The following is a 19,374-nucleotide window of genomic DNA, read 5'->3' as shown; positions in this document are numbered from 1 at the left end:
TCTGTTGATGAACATTTAGATTTTGATTATTGCAAATATGTAATTTTTCTGGCATTTCTGGTACCATTTTGTTATCTAAGGAAGAAAACACAATTGAATATTTCTTGATAATTCTGGGTCTTACTGGCTTTGGGATCATCATTTTGAAGTGTAATTCTTATTAGAAGATGAGCTATAAATGCTTCAAGGGGACAGACTACCTTATTATAGAGCTGAGTAGGGGCCCAGTGGAGAGTTGTTACCTACTACCATTGGCTGAGTTGAGGCAAAGTGTCCAGGATTGGTGAAAAGGACTAACCTAAGGAGACTGCTCTGTTTGCAGTGACCCTGGAAAACACCCTGAGCATTGTTTATTTATAGATCCTTGGTAGAATCTTAAGATTTTAAAACTGGAAGGGGGAGTTCCCTTCGTTGGCTTAGTGGTTAACAAAGCCAACTAGGATCCATGAGGATGCGGCTTTGATCCCTGGCCTCGCTCAGTGGGTTAAGGATCTGGCGTTGTCATGAGCTGTGGTGTAGGTTGCAGATGCGGCTAAGATCCTTTGTTGCTGTGGCTGTGGTTTGTCCTCTAGCCTGGGAACTTCCATATGCCACAGGAGTGGCCCTAAGAAGCAAAACAAACAAACAAACAAAAAAACAGGAAGGATCTTCATATTGAGTTTAGATGTGGCCAATACCTTTTCCCCTCAAATTTCAGAAAGAGTTGAGAATTAGTCACAGATTGCCAATAGAGCTGAACTGGGAAATGATCTTGTACTTGAGACCTAGTAGACTTTCATAAGCTTACTTGCTTATGAAGAGATTGGGTCTGCAGGATAACAGTGACCCAAATCAATTACAAGGAGAACAGTACACACACACACACACACACACACACACACACACTCCTGTACCCTGCCTTTAGAATAGTGCTTCTAGAATTATGTGTGTTGAAGAGCCAATTTTTCCTTTTTATTCCTAATCTATAATAGACCTTTAAATTTGCCACATGAATTTGCTAAATGAAATAACAGACAAATGAAATGAAGAAAGCAAAGACATATAAAACACAAATTGGAATGTTTATTAGATTCAACAGATAGTAATTAAATTTCCATTAATATGATAAGACAAACAACCTAGATAAAAGAAAAGAATTTCAAAACCATATAGTTCATTGAAAATGTGCCTGTTGGCTATTAACATATAGCATGACTATCACACTTATAACTTTTTGCCATTCCTAAATCATAACAGAATTTAAAATTATGTGTGAAATAGCAATTCCCTGCATTTAACACATATATGCACACTTTAAGTGAACATTGCATCTTTCAATGTTATTTGTATAAGTCAGGTTTATTGAGGTATAGTTTACATACAGCATAATTCACCATTTTAGGTGCACAGTTTTGTAAGTGCAAAGTGTACCATCCTGTAGTCAATCAAAATATAGATTATTTCATCATCCCAGATGGTTCTGTTGTGCCCTCTTATAAATAAACCCTTCTCCCCACTACTCCCAGTCCTTGGCAACCACAGATCTGATTTCTGGTGCTATGATATTTCCTTTTCCAAAATGACATATAAATGAAACCATGTATGATGTAACCATTTGTGTCTAGCTTTTTTCACTTTTAACATGATGATTTTGAGATCAACCTATAATGTTACATGTATCCATAATTAATTACCTTTCATTGCTGAGTGGTATTCCATTTACATGAGGCACATACAATCTGTTTATCCATTCACCAGTGGATGAGCATCTGAGTTGACCCCAGTTTTGGCCGATTATAGATAAAATTGCTGTAAACATTTGCATACATGATACATGATTTCATATCTCTTGAGTAAATACCTGAGGTTGCTGAGTCTTTGGGTAATTGTATATTTAACTTTATAAGAAAAACTTCCAAAATAGTTTCCCACTTTACATTCCCACCAGCAGTATGGGAGTTTATTGCTTACCAGTATTCTGTATTGTCATGTAAACATATTTTCAGCCATTCTATTCTAATAAGTGTGAAATAGCATATCACTGTGATTTTAATTTGTATTTCTTTAAATAACTAATAAAAGTGAACATCTTTTCATGAATTTGTCATCACAGTCTTTTTTTTTTTTGGTGATATATCAGTTCAATTTTTACCCAGTTTTTCCAATTAAATGTTTATTCATCACATATGCAAGATATTCTGTTACATAATAAAAATGAATAAGGCTGCTGGAGACACATAGTTAGCTAAATATTTAGAATGCAGTATGATAAGAACATGGCCCTAATTTGATAAGAACATGGCCCTAATTTGACATATAGAATCATATAGGCATGAAGGTAATTATTACAGTTAGTCAGCATGTGAATAACACAGGTAAGATAAACAATATAAAACCAATTCAATCATTTTTAAGTGAAAATTTTCACTTTGGAAAACTAATTTATTTTTTCTTTGCTTTTTTAATTTTTTTTTTCATCTTTTTAGGGCTGCACCTGCAGCATGTGGAGGTTCCCAGGCTGGGGGTGAAATTGGAGCTGTAGCCTCAGGCCTATGCCAGAGCCACAGCAACTCAGGATCCAAGCCACATCTGCCACCTACACTGCAGCTCATAGCAACACTAGATCCTTAATCCACTAAGCAAGACCAGGGATTGAACCTGTGTCCTTATGGATGCTAGTCAGATTTGCTTCCGCCAAGCCACAATGGGAACTCCCTGGAAAATTTAGATAATGCAGATACAAGAAAGGAAGGAAGGAAGGAAGGAAGGAAGAAAGGAAGGAAGGAAGGAAGGAAGGAAGGAAGGAAGGAAGATCACTGTTAACATTTTAGCCTGTATTCTTCCACTCTTTTTTCTTTAATGGGATCATGGCACACCTGCTTTTCTACTTGAACATCTTTCTATGATATATTTATGGTATCATTTTAATGGTTGCATTGACCTAAAACTAGCTATTTCTCCAAGACAATGGGGGTACTTGAGATCAACGAAGAATTGTAATTAAGGCTCTGCAGCCATGGCAAGCCACAAGCAAATCCTCTGCACAGCAAGAGACAGCGAATGCTTTTATAGAGGGGAAAAGGAAGTTGGGAGTAAACAAAGAGTTCGTGGCTTTTCATTGGCTATGTTGTTAGCAGGAAAGAAGAGGAGGTCGGTCTTCTTCCTGTTGGGCTCTGCAGTTATTGTGGAGCATGAGAGCTCCTTCTTCTGGTCTTATTCAGCTGAGGTTTCTGTTTATCAATTTTTTTTTATGTTTGCAAAGGATGCAGTTCAATTGTGTGTACATTCATAAAATCTTAAACCAACCTTCTATTATATTTCAGCTCTAAGTTTTCATAATTATAAATAGTACTCTTTTGAACATCCTTGCAGTTGCACACTTGAACAATGTTTTTTATAAGATCAGATCCTTGCAGGGAAATTTCTGGGTCAAAGATATAAATATTTCTGAGGTTTGGTGGGTATCATCTAAGTATTATATTAGCTGGTGGTAAAATTGTATGAATTCATATCCATCAGTATAACAAAGAAACTGAGGGCAGTATCCATAAAATTTTTTTAAATTCAAATTTTAAGTTGCATTTATGTGATTACTAGTAAGTTAAATATCTTTTCTTATGTGTATTTTCTGTCTCTGTAAATTATATTATGAATTCCTCATTATCTTTGGCCTATATTTCCTGCTAAATGGTTACCTCATTAATTTATAAGAAAAATATTTTTCTTTTGGTAATCTATCATACTGCAAATGTGTTTTCTCTTGTCATTTGCTTCTTTTAATGCTGTTTATATTTTTCTTTCTTTTCTTTTTGACCACTTCCATGGTACATGGAAGCTTCTGGGCCAGGGATTAAACCTCTGTCACAATGGTGATGATGCCAGATCCTTAATCTGCTGAGTCACCAGGGAACTCCTATATTTTTCTCATGGAAGTTTTAACGATATGTATATTAATCTCTGAACCTTTCCTCATAGATCTGTATAAGAAGTCAACATCATAAGTCCTTTTCCACTCTATGATTATTTGAATATTTATCTTTTACATTTAAATAATTAATGCATTTCAAGTTTATTTGGCTATATCATAAGGAGTAAAGATTTAACTTTTTTCTCAAATGATTAACCAGTTGTCCTAGTTCCATTTATTGACTAATGGACTTTAGACCTTTTCCTTGCTATTTTAAAATGCTACCTTTGACCCTCCTTCACTGTTGGTGGGAATGTAAATTGGTACAACCACTATGGAAAACACTATGAAGTACCTCAGAAAACTAAATGTAGAACTAACATATGACCCAGCAATTCCACTCTTGGGCATATATCCAGACAAAACTTTCATTGAAAAAGATACATGTACCCTAATGTAAATTGCAACACTATTCATAATAGCCAAGACATGGAAACAACTTAAATGTCCATTGACGTATACGTATACACAATGGAATACTACTCAGCTATAAAAAGAACAAAATAGTGCCATTTGCAGTAACATGGATGGAACTAGAGACTCTTATACTAAGTGAGGTAAGTCAGAAAGAGAAAGACAAATACCATACAATATCACTTATATCTGGAATCTAATATGGCACGAATGAAACTTTCCACAGAAGAGAAGCTCATGGACTTGGAGAACAGACTTGTAGTTGCCAAGGAGAAGGGGAGGGAGTGGGATGGACTGGGAGTTTGGGGTTAGTAGATGGAAACTATTGCATTTGGAGTGGATAAGCAATGAAATTCTGCTGTATAGCACAGGGAGCTATATCTACTCACTTGTGATGGAAACAATGGAGGAAAATATGAGATAAAGAATATGTATATATATGTATGACTGGGTCATTTTGCTGTACAGTAGAAATTGACAGAACATTGTAAATCAACTATAATAAAAAAATAAAAAACATTTAAAAATGGCACCTTTATCACATATTAATATACTTAATTGTATACTTGGGTATGTCTCTGAACTTTTAATTCTGTTCCAAATATTTTCCTATATTTCTGAATATGAAAGTAGTTAACACAGTACCACACTGTTTTAACCACTATGGTTTTATAATATGTTCTAATACCTTGCATAACAAACATGTTGCCCTTTACACAGATTATAACGCTTTTTCAAAGTATTATAGTGTGTTTTTAGAGCTTAATATTCTGGGTGTATTTAAAATTATATTTGAAATTTTAAAATATCCAACTGGAATTTTTATTGAAATTTCATTGTATTTATAGGTTAATATGAGACGAATTTACATCTTAAACAATCAGCCTTATCACTGAAGGACGTGCTAGGTAGGTCTCACCATTTATTCAAGTTTTTACTTACTGTTCTTTGTGTGTGTGTGTGTGTCTTTTTGCCTTTTCTAGATCTGCTTCCGTGGCATATGGAGGTTTCCAGGCTAGGGGTCTAATCGGAGCTGTAGCTGCCAGCCTACGCCAGAGCCACAGCAATGCGGGATCCAAGCCGTGACTGCAACCTACACCACAGCTCATGGCAATGCCAGATCCTTACCCCACTGAGCAAGGCCAGGGATCCAACCCGCAACCTCATGGTTCCTAGTGGGATTTGTTAACCACTGAGCCAGGACAGGAACTCCTTACTGTTCTTTAATAAAGTTTGACAATTATTTTTAATAGGCTCTGCATGTTTTGGTTTTTTGAGGCATCTTATTATTCTTATCACTACAACTGTTACCTGTTCTGACAGCATATTTACTAACTAGTTGGTACTTTTCCATAGCATTCACAGATTCTTATTAAAAGACAAATATTGGGAGTTCCCATTATGGCTCAGTGGGTTGAGAACCTGGCTAGTATCCATGAGAATGTGGGTTTGATCCCTGGCCTTGCCCAGTGGGCTAAGGATCTGGCATTGCCTCAAGCTGCATCATAGGTCAAAGATGCGGCTCAGATCCCATGTTGCTGTGGCTGCATAAGCATACCTGGTCCTTTTGAGGTGGACTTATCCCTGTATCGGTTTTGTTCCAGAATTTTATAGGCAGTATCATCCATAACACTTTAAAAAAATAAATTAATTTTTAGGTATAATTTACATAGAGTTTTGCTTTGTATTCAGTTGCATAACCACCAACCACTCAAGGTATAAATTATTCTATTATCCCCCCAAAGTTGCCTCATGCTAACCAACTTTGACCCTATTGCTTTAGTTTTGCTTTAAAATTTTTTCATATAAATGAAACCATGCAGCATGTAACCTTTTGTGTCAGACTTCTTTTTCTCAACATAATGCTTTTGAGATTCATCATACTCATTACATGAATCAGTAGTTCATTTCTTTTCATTGTAGAGTTGTATTTCATTGTAAGGATGTAACAAAACTTGTTTACCCTTTCACAGTTGATGAACATTTGGGTTATTTCTAATTTTTAGTGATTATAATGCTGCTATAAGTAGTTCCATTCAGGTTTTGTTTACATATTTCTTTTGCATATATTGTTATTTTTACATGTATCTTCATTTCCCTTGACTAAATAGCTAGAATTGGAATTGCTGGGTCATATGGTAAGTACATTTTTAACCATATAAGAAACTGTCGCATTGTTTTCCAAAGTGACAATGCTATTATATATTTTTACCAGCAATGTATGAGAGTTCGCTTGCTCCACATCCTCTCTAGCAATTGCTATTGTCAGCTTTGTTTTCTTTGAGCCATTCTAATAACTGGTATCTCATTGTGGTTTTAATTTGCATTTCCCTAGTGACTGATGAGGTTAGCATCTTTGCATATGCTTATCAGCCATCCACATCTCTTCTTTTGTAATGTGTCTGTTCAAATTTTTACCAATTAAAAAAGATTTTTCCCTATCATGAAGTTATAGCATTCTTTAGACAACCTGTATTCAAGACATTCTTGCAAATATTTGCTCCCAGCCTATGGTTTGATTTTTCATTTTCTTAATACTGCCTTTTAAATAACAGAAATTTTAACTTTGTATTAAGTCTGTTTTTTTTTTTCTTTTATGGTTCGTATTTTTGTGTCTGTTTTAAGATGTATTTGCTTACTATAAAATCACAAAGATTTTCTCCCATACCTTATTCTAGGAATTTTATAATTTTAGGCTTTAAACTTAAGTCTGTGACCATTTTGTGTTGACTTTTGTAGATGTTGTAAGAATTAAGACTTTTTTAAATGTTATTTTGTTTTATTTGGCATATAAGTGTTCTACTTTCCTGCGTCATTTACTGAAAAGACTATACTTTGCCCATTGAATTACTTGGATATCTTTGTCAAAAATCAATTGACTGTCTATCTTGGGCATATTTGTAGAACCTCTGTACCACAGATCTGTATGTCTGTATTTCCTCAAATACTTCACTGTGTTTGTTAGTGTAACAATATAGTAAGTTTTTTTCATTTTTTGTTTGTTTGTTTGTTTGTTTTTTGCTTTTTAGGGCTGCACCCATGGCATATGGAAGTTCCCAGGCTAGGGGTCTAATTCGAGCTGTAGCCACTGGCCTACAGTTGCTGGCCTACAGCCGTACCAACAAGGGATCCCAGCTACATCTGCAACCTACACCACAGCTCATGGCAATGCCAGATCCTTAACCCACTGAGTGAGGCCAGGGGTTGATCCCGCATCCTCATGCATACTAGTTGAGTTTGTTACTGCTGAGCCACAAAGGGAACTCCTAAAAAATTAATTTCTGATTGTTTTAGTTTATAGACAATCAGTTTTTGTATATGGATTTGTATGTTTCAATCTTGCTAAATTCATTCATTACTTCTACTAGCATTTTTAAAATTCAGAATTCTGTAGGATTTTCAACTTAGATGGCCATGATGTCTGCAAATAAAGACAGTTTTAGTTTTTTCCAGCTGTTTGCATTTTATTTATTTATTTTTTTTACTTGCATCGTTGCACTGATTTTACAATCTCTAGTACAGAGTTGAATAATAGTATTGGGAGCAAACATCCTTGCCTTCTTTTTGGTTTTAGCAAGAAGAGCATTCAGTTTCTTACCTCTAAGTGTAATATTAGCTCTAAGTTTTTCAGAGATGGCCTTTTATAAAGTTGAGAAAGTCCTCTTTTATTCCTAGCTTGCTAAAAATGTTATGAATATATGTTTTGTCAAGGGCTTTCCTCTTCTTTTTTTTTACATCTTAGTATAACCATAGAGCATTTTGTTTTTAGTCCATTAGCATGACTGATTAACTTTCAAATGTTGACTCAGACTTGCATTTTTGGAATAAACTCTATTTAACCATGATGTATAATATTTTATATATTTATGGATTCAGTCTGATAAAATTTTAAGGATTTCTCCTAACTAAGCTCATAATCCTTAAGTAATATGCCTAAACTCAACCAGCTGGTTAGTATCAACAAGAGAGAATGAAAGGTTTCTTGACTTTAATGCACTCTTTTCACAAAATTAAGTTTATCATCTTTTCCTTGGCTTTTAGCTTACAACTAAAATGTAAGGTGTGCTCAGTGTGTGGGTGTGGTGTGCAGAGAGAGAGAGAGGGAGGGAGATGTGAATTCTAATTATCTAAATGTTTTGATTAATCGACCACTTCACAGAGGTAAATATCAAAGATTTTTTTAAATTTATTATATTTGATTTACAACGTTCTGTCAATTTCTGCTGTACAGCAAAGTGACCCAGTCATACATATATATACATTCTTTTTCTCAAATTATCTTCTCTTACATTCTGTCATAAGTGATTGGATATAGTTCCCGTGCTATACAGCAGGACGTCATTGCCTATCCGTTTTAAATGTAGTAGTTTGTATCTACTAATCCCAAACTCCCAGTCCGTCCCACCCTTTCCCCTGCTCCCTTGGCAACCACAAGTCTGTTCTCCATGTCTTTGAGTCTGTTCTTATTCTGTTGATAGGTTCATTTGCGCCATATTTTAGATTCCACATTTAAGTAATGTCATATGGTATTTGCCTTTCTCTTTCTGACTTACTTTACTTAGTATGAAAATCTCTGGTTGCATTCATGTTGCTGCAAATTGCATTATTTTGTTCTTTTTTATAGCTGAGTAGTACTCCATTGTGTATATCTACCACATCTTCTTTATCCATTCATCTGCTGATGGACATAGGTTGTTTCCATGTCTTGACTGTTGTGAATAGTGCTGCAGTGAACATAGGGGTGCATGTAAGAGATGTCTATCTTAAGAAATAGGATTTTTCTTGAAGTATAGTTGAATTACAATATTGTATTAGTTTCAAGTGCACAGCAAAATGATCCTGTTCTATATTTTTTTTTTCAGATTATTTTCCATTGTAGGTTATTACAAGATACTGAATGTAGTTCCCAATGCTGTAGAGTAAATCCTTGTTGCTTATATGTTTTATATATAGTAGTATGTATCTGTTAATCCCATCCTAATTTATCCATCCCCCATATCCTTTTCCCCTTTTGTAACCATAAGTTTTTTTTTTCCATGTCTGTGAGTCTGTTTCTGTTTTGTAAATAAATTCATTTGTATCACTTTTTAGATTTTACATATATGTGATATCATATAGTATTTGTCTTTCTCTGCCTGGCTTACTTCACTTAGCATGATAATCTCTAGGATCATCCGTGTTGCTGCAAGTGGAATTATTTCATTCTTTTTTATGTCTGAGTAATATTTCATTTTGTATGTATGCACTACATCTTCTTTAGCTCATCATCTGTTGATGAACATTTAGTTTGTTTCCATGTCTTGGCTATTATAAATAGTGCTGCAATGAACATTGAGGTATATGTATCTTTTCTTATTATGGTTTTCTCCAGATATATGCCTAGGAGTGGAATTGCTGGATCATATGGTAGCTCTGTTTCTAATTTTGTAAGGAACCTCCGTACTGTTCTCCATAGCAGCTACAACAGTTTACATTCCCACCAACAGTGTAGGAGGTTTCCCTTTTCTCCATACCCTCTCCAGTGTTTATTATTTATAGACTTTTTGGTGATGGCCATTCTGACCTGTATGAGATGATACCTCATTATAGTTTTGATTTGCATTTCTCTAATAATTAGCAATATTGAGTATCTTTTCATGTGCCTGTTGGCCATCTATATGTCTCCTTTGGAGAAATGTCTATTTTGGTCTCCTGCCCATTTTCTGATTGGATTGTTTATTTTTTTTGGATATTGAGTTGTATGAGCTACCTGTATATTAATCCTGTCTGTTGCATTGTTTGCAAAGAGAAATAGAAATTTTAATATACCATATTGTTAATAGAGAGTTATGTAAAAAAATCCCTTAACTTTAGAGCCTGTATCTTTCCGATTCAAAACTCTGTGCTTTTTTTTCACTTAGTCTTATTTCTTCTCACATGTGCTTACAAGCTCCAAATCATAAAGACAGTTGACATCTGAGTCCCAAAGGCATAATTTTCTTGCTGTTTTCTCAATTGCAGAACACTTGCCCCCAGGGTACTGATGCTAAGACTCAGGACTCTAAATAACTGCACTTATTTTCACTTTATAAGGCTTTCATGGAGTAAGAGGGTCTGTTTGAAGCTGAAGGAAGTGTTGAAAGAGCAGTTGCTTCTCTTACAAAATTGTCCCCAGAGCAAGGAGTCAGCTTGCTCTCTCTCCTCCCAGCCAGCCTCCCACCCCCAACCCACACCTCCTTTACCAAAGCAAAGGGGTATGCATCTATATGCATAGTCATTAAAATGCACCAAGTCTCTGAACTGGCTTTCTGTCCCCCCTCCCCCCATTCTGCTGCCTGACAAAGGATTTGCGACAAAAGACCCTCTTCCCGGTTTGTAAAACAGTTGTGTAAAACTCGGACTGTAAAGTCACAGTTGACTGCTTTAATGTGGAACAGCTGGGAGGGTGTAGACGCACTGGCAGGTTGAGACAGGGACGGGGAATGATCCTCCATTCTGCCAAGGGTCGACTTAGTCACACCACCTGCTGCCCCTATTATTTCAAGAGCAAACCAGTCATGACAGCCTCAACAGACGGACACACGGCACCAGACGGTGCAAGGGAAGTTAAGAAAAGATAAATTAAGTGATCAATAAAGATAAGGGACCTGCTCGGCAGTAAATGGTGCTGACAGACCAGACAAAACATGAAGCAAAAGGGGGTTTGATAACGTGGGGGTGTGTGGGGCTTAGCGTCAACCTTCATGGTATTGACGTTTCAGAGACCACTGGGACATGGGCAGTGGATTTTCCTAGCTGGGCTGCCTTGAGTTGGAAGTGGTTGCCTTTATCTTTCTATTGTACAAGTAGAAAGTTTCAGGGCCCAGTGTAGAAGTGTCGTTAGCCACATACATGGAAGAGGTCATGACTGGCCTTGACCCAGGCCAAACTGGACAGTGCATGGTGGGTGAAATCTGAGATGAAGGTCCCCAAAGCTGCCCCTTTTGGACTTACTTGTTGAACATTCATTTATTTATCCTCTCTGGTCTTGACTGAGCTTCTCTTACGGGTGAGGCATGGTGCCAGGCCCTAAGGAGGAGGGAAGTATGGTAGATGTAGATTGATAATCACGCAAGATGATGGTCATTTTCCTGGAAGATGCTGTAGACTAATGAAGGAGACAGCCCATTCCCCATTAAAGAGCCCACCCCCAAAACAAGTTTAGAAATAATTGTTTAAGTATGCTGGTAAGGAGATGTCCCACGTGCTAGAGAGTAACTAAGTCTACTTAAAGGCATCAAGAACACTTATACAGAGGAAGCTAGGAGGGCCTAGTTCAAGGAAAGGCATTTCTGGCAGAAGAAACAGCACTGAAGACAGAGATGTGACACAGTTGGGCTTCCTTCTCAGATCTGGGTCTGGGCAGTTCTGAAAGTCCCAAGTTACTCCAGCTTGAGTGATTTAAATAGTTTTGTCTTAGTAATGTAAATAGGAGAATATAGTGGAAGAGAATGAAATTTTAAATTAATGTTTTAAGCTAAAATTAGTACTTCCAAGAAATTTTGGGTTTTTCTGTAAAGTCGCTTCAGGCTTCGTCTCCAGATGTACTTGTTCTTCTCTGCCATCGGTTAAAAAAAGTTGGACCTAGTGTGTGAGGTATTATGTTTGGTGGGGCTGGAAAATAGGTGTGTGGAGGGGGGGATTGGGATGGTCAGGAGAAGGGAGCAAGGACAAGGATGAGGCTGGTGAGAAAGGTATGGCTGTACCAGGAAGCATCTCGAGGCTTCTTGTTTAGATAGACTTTTACAACATATAAAGCACTTTTACAGAATTATTTCATTGGACCTTCATCAGAATCCCGTGAATGACTTTGAAATGAGCACGTCTATGAAATTTGTTGTTCCATATTTGAATTTAAGAAAGGCTCTCCAATGATGGTAACAAGAATGGACTTGCTCGGGAAGATGAAAAAGAAACTGAAATTATTGAGCATCTACTAAGTGCCAGGCATTTCACCATCCAGTATCTTATATAGGTTTGGCGGCAGGTGACAGAAAACTCAGAATACGATTAATTTAAACAAGGTTGGCTGTTTGAATCTTTCTTGAGAGATGTCCAGAGGTAGTCTTTACAGAGCTGGTGCTGGAATCCCACTGTCTCAGGATTTAGTTTCCTTCAGTTTTCTGTTTAATTATCCCCAGAGGCCACGAACCTTTACCAGTAAGAGCTGACCACAGGCGAGGCACTGTGCTAGGTGCCCAGTGTGCGAGACCTCACACAGTCACACACTGATAGAATTGCTCTTATTACTGAAGAAGACCCCGAGACCCACAAAGCGAAGGACTTACCCAGTGCATGGAAGTACCACCAGGATCAAAATCCAGGTCCATTGGATTCCAACCCCTGCTCCTTCTGAAGGCTTATGTTAGTGCCCTCCAGTGTTCGAAGGGAGCCACAGATAGCAGTCTAGTCTTGGTTGGGAGCTGTGATACCATAAGTTAAGTGGAGGATCCCTGGTGTTCCCATCTGGCCTGATAGTGACCATCCTAGTCTTTGTTTATTGCTTCGTATCTGTGAACTGATCACAAACGAAGCTGGCTTTAGAACAATTTCCTTTTATGATCTCAGCTCTACAGCCCTAGTCCTGAGGCCATGGCCCATTTGTGTTGCCATATCTGCTTAATAGGCCACCACATCCAAAAATGATTTCAGCCAACAACTCTAAGCTTTATGACTCGGGGGTGGGGTGGGGTGTGGCATGCACGAGGGCTGACCATTTTATGCCTCATTTGGCTGTTTTGCTGTCTGGCCAAGTTTTTCTTACCAATTTCTGGTCAAGTTTTTCTTAGCAACTTTCCTCCTCACATGGCACATGCTGATTTTAATAAAGGAGACCCTGGGGGCATCACAAACAAACCTGCAGTGGAGGGCAGAAGACAGCAGGCTCTTCTCTACCTTGGCTGCCAGCCTGTCTGGTGCTTACCTTCTCTGCACACCAGTGTCTTCAGCAGCCACTTAATAGGGATGACAAAACTGCCACTGAGCTCCAGTGAGTTAATAATGCACACGAGTGTGTCGTGAAATAAACAAATAAATGTTATTTTTTTGATAATGCCTTTGGTACCAGAGTGTGAACTTTTTGAAGAAAGGGACCATGTCTCTCTCTCTCTCTTTTTTTTTTTTTTTTTTTTTTAAGAGCTGCACCCATGGCATATGGAGGTTCCCAGGCTAGGGGTTGAATCAGAGCTACAGCTGCCAGCCTACACCACAGCCACTACAGCACCTCGGGATCCAAGCCACGTCTGCAACCTACACGAAAACTCACGCCAACACTGGATCCTTAACCCACTCTGCAAGGCCAAGGATTGAACCTACATCCTCATGGATACTAGTTGGGTTTGTTACTGCTGAGCCATGATAGGAACTCCAGGACCATGTCTTATTTACCTTAGTAACCTGTAACCAGGGGAATAACACCTACCCTACTGGATTTTTATAAGAATTAAATGAAAATGTAAAGCACCCAGCATAAAGCCTGCATAAGCAGGTGGTAAATAAATATTGCATATATCCCACCAACTCCTTTTTTTAATGTCCCTAGGCCTTAGTATGTACTAAACATTAGTAAATATTGAGATAGGCAGGATAACATATGGGTTCACAAAATTGACAACAATAATAGTTATTGATACTTGTATAGTCTGTACCAGGCAGTATTCTAAGTATTTTATATATATCCATACACTCAATCTTCATAAATATCCTATTTTTTTGGCTATGCCTGTGGCATGTGGAAGTTCCCGGTCCAGGAATCAAACCCACACCACAGCAGCGACTTGAGCCACTGGAGAGATAACACTGGATCCTTAACCTACTGAGCCACAAGAGAACTCCTATAAATACCCTTCCAAAAATGTCCTGTTATTATCCTCATTTTACAATTGAGTTAATAGGAAGAGATTCGTTCACTTTCCCAAGGCATCACAGTTAACACCTAGCAGAGCTAAGATTGGAACATAGGACTGTCTGGTTTGAGAGGAAAGAGCATAAACCACAGACCCTATGTTGCAAATGGCCCCTAATTCTTTACAACTCCTCTCATCAATAGGCAGAATCTGTTTATGGCCTTGAACTTGCTTTTTTTTTTTTTTTTTTTTTCGTCTTTTTAGAGCCACACCCAATGCACATAGAAGTTCCCAGGGGTCAAATCAGAGCTATAGCTGCTGGCCTACAACAGAGCCATAATAAAGCAGGATCCAAACCACATCTGTGACCTATACCACAGCTCACGGCAACGCCGGATCCTTAACCCACTGAGAGAGGCCAGGAATCGAAACTGTGTCCTCATGGATACTATTTGGATTTGTTCCCCCTGTGCTGCAACGGGAACGCCCGCCTTGTGACTTGCTTAGATCAATAGAAAAGGGAAGTAACCATGAGCTCTGAGCCTAGACCTCAGTTGGTCTTGCAGCTTCTGCCCTCGCTATTTTGAAAGGCTGCCTCTGTCTGAACAAGTCTGCATCAGCCTCCTGCCAGATGGACTGCCAGGGAGATCGCCTGTCCCAGCCACCCCAGCTGCAGCCCAGATCTGTGAGTGAGACCCTCCTCTTGGTCTACCTTCCAGCTCCACCATGCCGGCCCAGACCAGCATAACCCCCCAAGCCAAACCACAGAATCATGAGAAATAATAAAGTGGTTGTTTTAAACCACTAGGTTTGGAGTAGGAATTAGGCTGATCTCTTTAAAGGCTGTGTGTCCTTGGGCACATTGCTTGGCCTCTCTGAGCTTCAGTTTTATTACCTATTAGTGAGAACAGTTATTCCCACTTCACAGAATAGTACATGTTTGGCATCTGTTGTGTGGTATAAGTAGGTGCTCGAAAAATGTTAAATCCCTTCCCCACCGAGGATTTATTATGCAAAGATAAGTTTGAGGGGAATTCGAGTGACTGGGACATCAAACTTGTAGATTAAAATCGTAAAAATTGAAGAAGATGATGGGTCCCAATGCTTGGAACAGATAAGGAGGTGTACTAAATTCTTCTCTAGGGGATTTAGAGTGTCGGTTGCACAATTGGATTTGAGGACCTTTACGATTCATCCTTCTCTTGATATCTGATGAACCTCTGTCTTCAAGAATCATTATGTATGCCCAGATAGAACTTGCTCTTATTCCCTTTTCCTCACTACCTTTCTAACCACATTTCCTTTAATGCCCATTTGGTAATGCTGGGTAGTGGCTGAAATCTTGCTGTTTTATTGCCTGAGCCTCTTTCTAAACCTCCCTTAAACACAGCCATGAGTATGGACTCCAAAATGTTAGCGGAATTGAGCATCAAGCACAGGCAATCCAATTGCTTTAACAGGAATGGAAAAAATAACTAAAATCATACAGGCAGAGGGAAGTAGAAATGGCAAATTTTTGTTTTACTGATTGGTAAAACATACATAAAAGTGCCCATAGAATAGTTATTGTATGGTATTTTATTTGTTTTCCTGGATTGTTGGCTTGGTGTTTTGTCTTTAAGGATTTGCTTTTTGCTGTGGGAAACCTTTTATAACAACTGGTACTGCAGTTTCTCTCTCTGTTGCCCATAGGGGTCTTATTTGAATTCCTTGATCTTGCTGAATGATTTCGCTAAAAATCCTGCAAATGACCTAACTCTGACCCTCAGACTCGCCCTGGGTGGCTGTTTGATTTTTGTTTTATTGTCCTTCATTAAAGATATTAAAAAATATATAAACCCAATTGAAAGAGAATAGTTCAGCAGGTGGTAAAAACTATTTGTAGAGTTCAGTTCCACATCAGAATTTGGGGCGGGTGGTCGAGGGCTGGGGCTTTTAATAAAAAAACCTGATAATATAAAATAAACCTTCACAGAGTCTGAGTGGCAGTATTCTCCCAGCCTTCTCCAGCATTTTTACGGATGCAAAATAAAACATCCCCATCCACCTTCTCTCCCTCTCTTCTCTGGCTTCAAGCTCTGGCCTCCTGCTTATGCACCTCTCTCTTCTGCACCCTTTGCTGGTGGGAGTCCTCATGTCCAGGCTTTGCAAACCCCAGCCCTGCTGATGAATAAACATCGTTCTGTCTGTGGCGCCTCCTGCACTTTGGAGACAATGTTCAGCTTCAAAGTTTGCAGAATTGCCCGCTCCGGGTTTGTGAAGGACATTGGCGGGTCCGCATGGTCGGGTGAGGGGCCAGACAATGGTGCCTCTCTGACATCACCGAGCACAAGGAGCTCTGTCTCCAGCTGTACAAACAGCACAGGAAATGGATTTTTTCCCCCCTTCGTGTTATTTTTTGTCTATTAAAATTATGCAAACCCAGCAAATACAACAATTGCTTGGTTAAATCTCCGAAATCTCTAACCATTCATTTCCCAAAGAAGGAGCCTGCGGCGTGTTTGATGCTGAGGATTGTTAATCCCAAATGTGGAGAACTAATAAAAAAAAAAAAAGGCCCCAGAAGTGTTGATAAATTTCAATTATCTCTCGATCTCTCTCCCAGGATTGGATGAGGCGGGACGGGACTGCCTTCAAGTAGTACTTGAGTCAGGGCTGTATTTTCTCTTCCCTGGGCCCCTAGGCACCCACGTCTCTCCTTTGTGGCTGAATCGCCTTAGCGGGGCCAGAGTTTGGAGGTGCTCAGGGCCGGAGGAGACAAAGCAGGCCCACTTCACAAAGGCGAGGGCGCCAAAGAAAGCAAAATTGAATCTCTAGCACCCTGCTCCTGAGTAAACAGAAAAAACTAATGGGTCTGCCGTTTCTCCTCCCATCCAATTACTGGGCTCCCGTGCAGAGAATATGGCAACATCAGCTCACACAAATTCTAATACTCTTAATCCCTTCCATACATATAAACCTCACATCCACCCACATGACTTCATTACCCAAACCACCCAGGCAGGCGGTGTGTGAAGGAATGGGCCCGCCAGCTGCAGAAACCTGCCTTCTTCAAGTTTTAATCAGCTAATGAGGGGTATGCAAATGAAAAGCTTATGGGATTACAGCTTGTCCGACAGCGGTTCGCCCCGAGTGATGGAGACTAATACAGGTGTTAGTAAACGGGTTATTAGGCCCGGCCTAATTTAGGCCTATTCATGCCAGCTTGCACTCTTAGCCTAACCGTTTGTCCTCATGCTGGGGGCTCAGCAGGAGCCATCTTTAGGCCTGTGGTGGGTCTGCCGGGAACTCCTACTAAAGATATGACATTAATCAATCCGGCCATTGGGTGTTTAGGCATACACAGCCATACCAGAGTGGCCTCTGGTAGGAGCTTTTCTTCCTTCCCCACAGGGGGAAGGGCCTGAGAAATGGCTGGGAAGCCATGAGAGGGAGTTTTACCCACCATGATTCACTGCTTATCACTGCCTTTCTAGGCTGCGTCAGGCTAACGCTATCTGGGAGTTGCACCTGGCCCATCTTTTTTTTTTTTTTTCCTTGTGGCCTGAGGCCATGAGTTGCTCTCCCATCTCCAGAGGGATGGACCCTGTACAGCCTACCTGCAGAACATGCAACAGGTGTCAGATGCCAAATGGCTGCAGCTGGGCACTTTCCTAGGAGCGGTCACAACCAGAGAGTCAGATGCCCAGCTCTGCCAGCCCAAAGCCTAATATAGTCCACACTCCTCCGCGATTCTGAAGTTCCCAAAGCTCAGAAAATCAAAGGTTTTTGTTGTTTTTTGTTTGTCTTTTTGCCTTTTCTGGAGCTGCTCCTACGGCATATGGAGGTTCCCAGGCTAGGGGTCGAATCAGAGCTGTAGCTGCTGGCCTACACCAGAGTCAGCAACGTGGGATCCAAGCTGCGTCTGCGACCTACACCACAGCTCACCACAACACCGGATCCTTGACCCACTGGAATCAAACCTGCAACCTCATGGTTCCTAGTCAGATTCGTTAACCACTGAGCCATGATGGGAACTCCGGTTTTTGTTGTTGTTTTATAGAATTTATTTGACAGCGAAGCCTGGCATGAACTGATGCAAGGCTTCTTAAAATCTTTCTATCCTATCAAACATCAGTGGGTTTTTTTTGTTTTTTGTTTTTGCCAAAATGTTATTATGTCTGATTATGAGGTGCTGCTGAGGGTTTTATGTAATGTGTAGTATATGTTAGCTATTATAATTCTCAAATTAAAAAAAAGAAAACTTGAATCCTGAATTTATCTGGCCCAAGATTTTCAGAAAAGGAGTTAATGGAATTGAATCACCAGTTAATCCAGAGACATTCAAGCATTAGGGGACTATGTCACCAAACCAAATCCCCCTCCCCCCCAAAAAAAACTTCTTTATAAACCTCTATCAACAAAGAGGGAGTATTTTCTAATGATTAGGATACTGGTAATTAATCCAGGTTACCCTCTTTCTGGTCATTAAGGTACCTGCAAAAGTAAAATAGTAGTTAGAAGTTAAAAGGTAAGCATAGAATAATTCAAACAAACAATAATAATAACGGTGGCTAACACTCATAAAGTATTTACTACATGCCACACACAACACCCTCCAAAGCAGGGACTGTTATGATTCCCACTTTACAAGCAGAGAAACTCAGACTAAAGAGGTATTCTCTCGATATCCTGCAAGTATCCTGAGAGCTATTTCATCTAGACTCAGGTAAAATGTGCTAAATTCTAACTATCTCCCAATAGAATTCCCCATTCTTGTACTCAAAACACTCTCATCTTGCCTCTCTCCCTTGGATGTCATAGCAGCAACACTGACCAAGTATTACAGACAACTCCTCTTTCTGAAAGTTGTCTGTTCTCACCATTTCCTTATGCCCATGGACTACTTTCACTCTTTTCCATCATTCTCACAACCTTAAGCATTTCGCTTTTACCCTCTTTGGGAGCTTTCCTCTTCCTCCCTTTCCCATTATGATTACTTATATGTGTGTTTGCTTGTAAACTACCTTGAGATTAGAATTCCAGGGTTAATTTGTCTTCATATCTCTAATAGTGACTGGTACAATGTTTGAAACATGGAATTCATTCACAAGATAGTTAATAAACGTCTTCTGTAGACCAGATGCTGGGAAGACAGCATGGATGAAGAAA

At 39.2% G+C, this 19,374-nt stretch overlaps 1 long non-coding RNA gene across 4 annotated transcripts in view; it reads left to right on the top strand.

The window, feature by feature from the left end:
- The window catches only part of LOC110259291 (uncharacterized), a 177,245-nt gene that overhangs the window by 119,471 nt on the left and 38,400 nt on the right, over positions 1 to 19,374 (top strand). For all 4 annotated transcript variants that reach the window (XR_014837190.1, XR_014837189.1, XR_002341549.2 and 1 more), the window contains one exon: positions 5,209 to 5,268. This is a non-coding gene — a long non-coding RNA (uncharacterized LOC110259291). The remainder of the gene's footprint in view (positions 1 to 5,208; positions 5,269 to 19,374) is intronic.

The sequence above is a fragment of the Sus scrofa genome, chromosome 2 (genome assembly GCF_054392235.1).
Source record: "Sus scrofa isolate SSC_HxYL_T2T_F1_AM1 chromosome 2, Sscrofa_HxYL_maternal_Yorkshire_Landrace_v2.0, whole genome shotgun sequence".
NCBI classification, from domain to species: domain Eukaryota; kingdom Metazoa; phylum Chordata; class Mammalia; order Artiodactyla; family Suidae; genus Sus; species Sus scrofa.
This window is presented reverse-complemented; position numbering and strand designations above follow the sequence as displayed.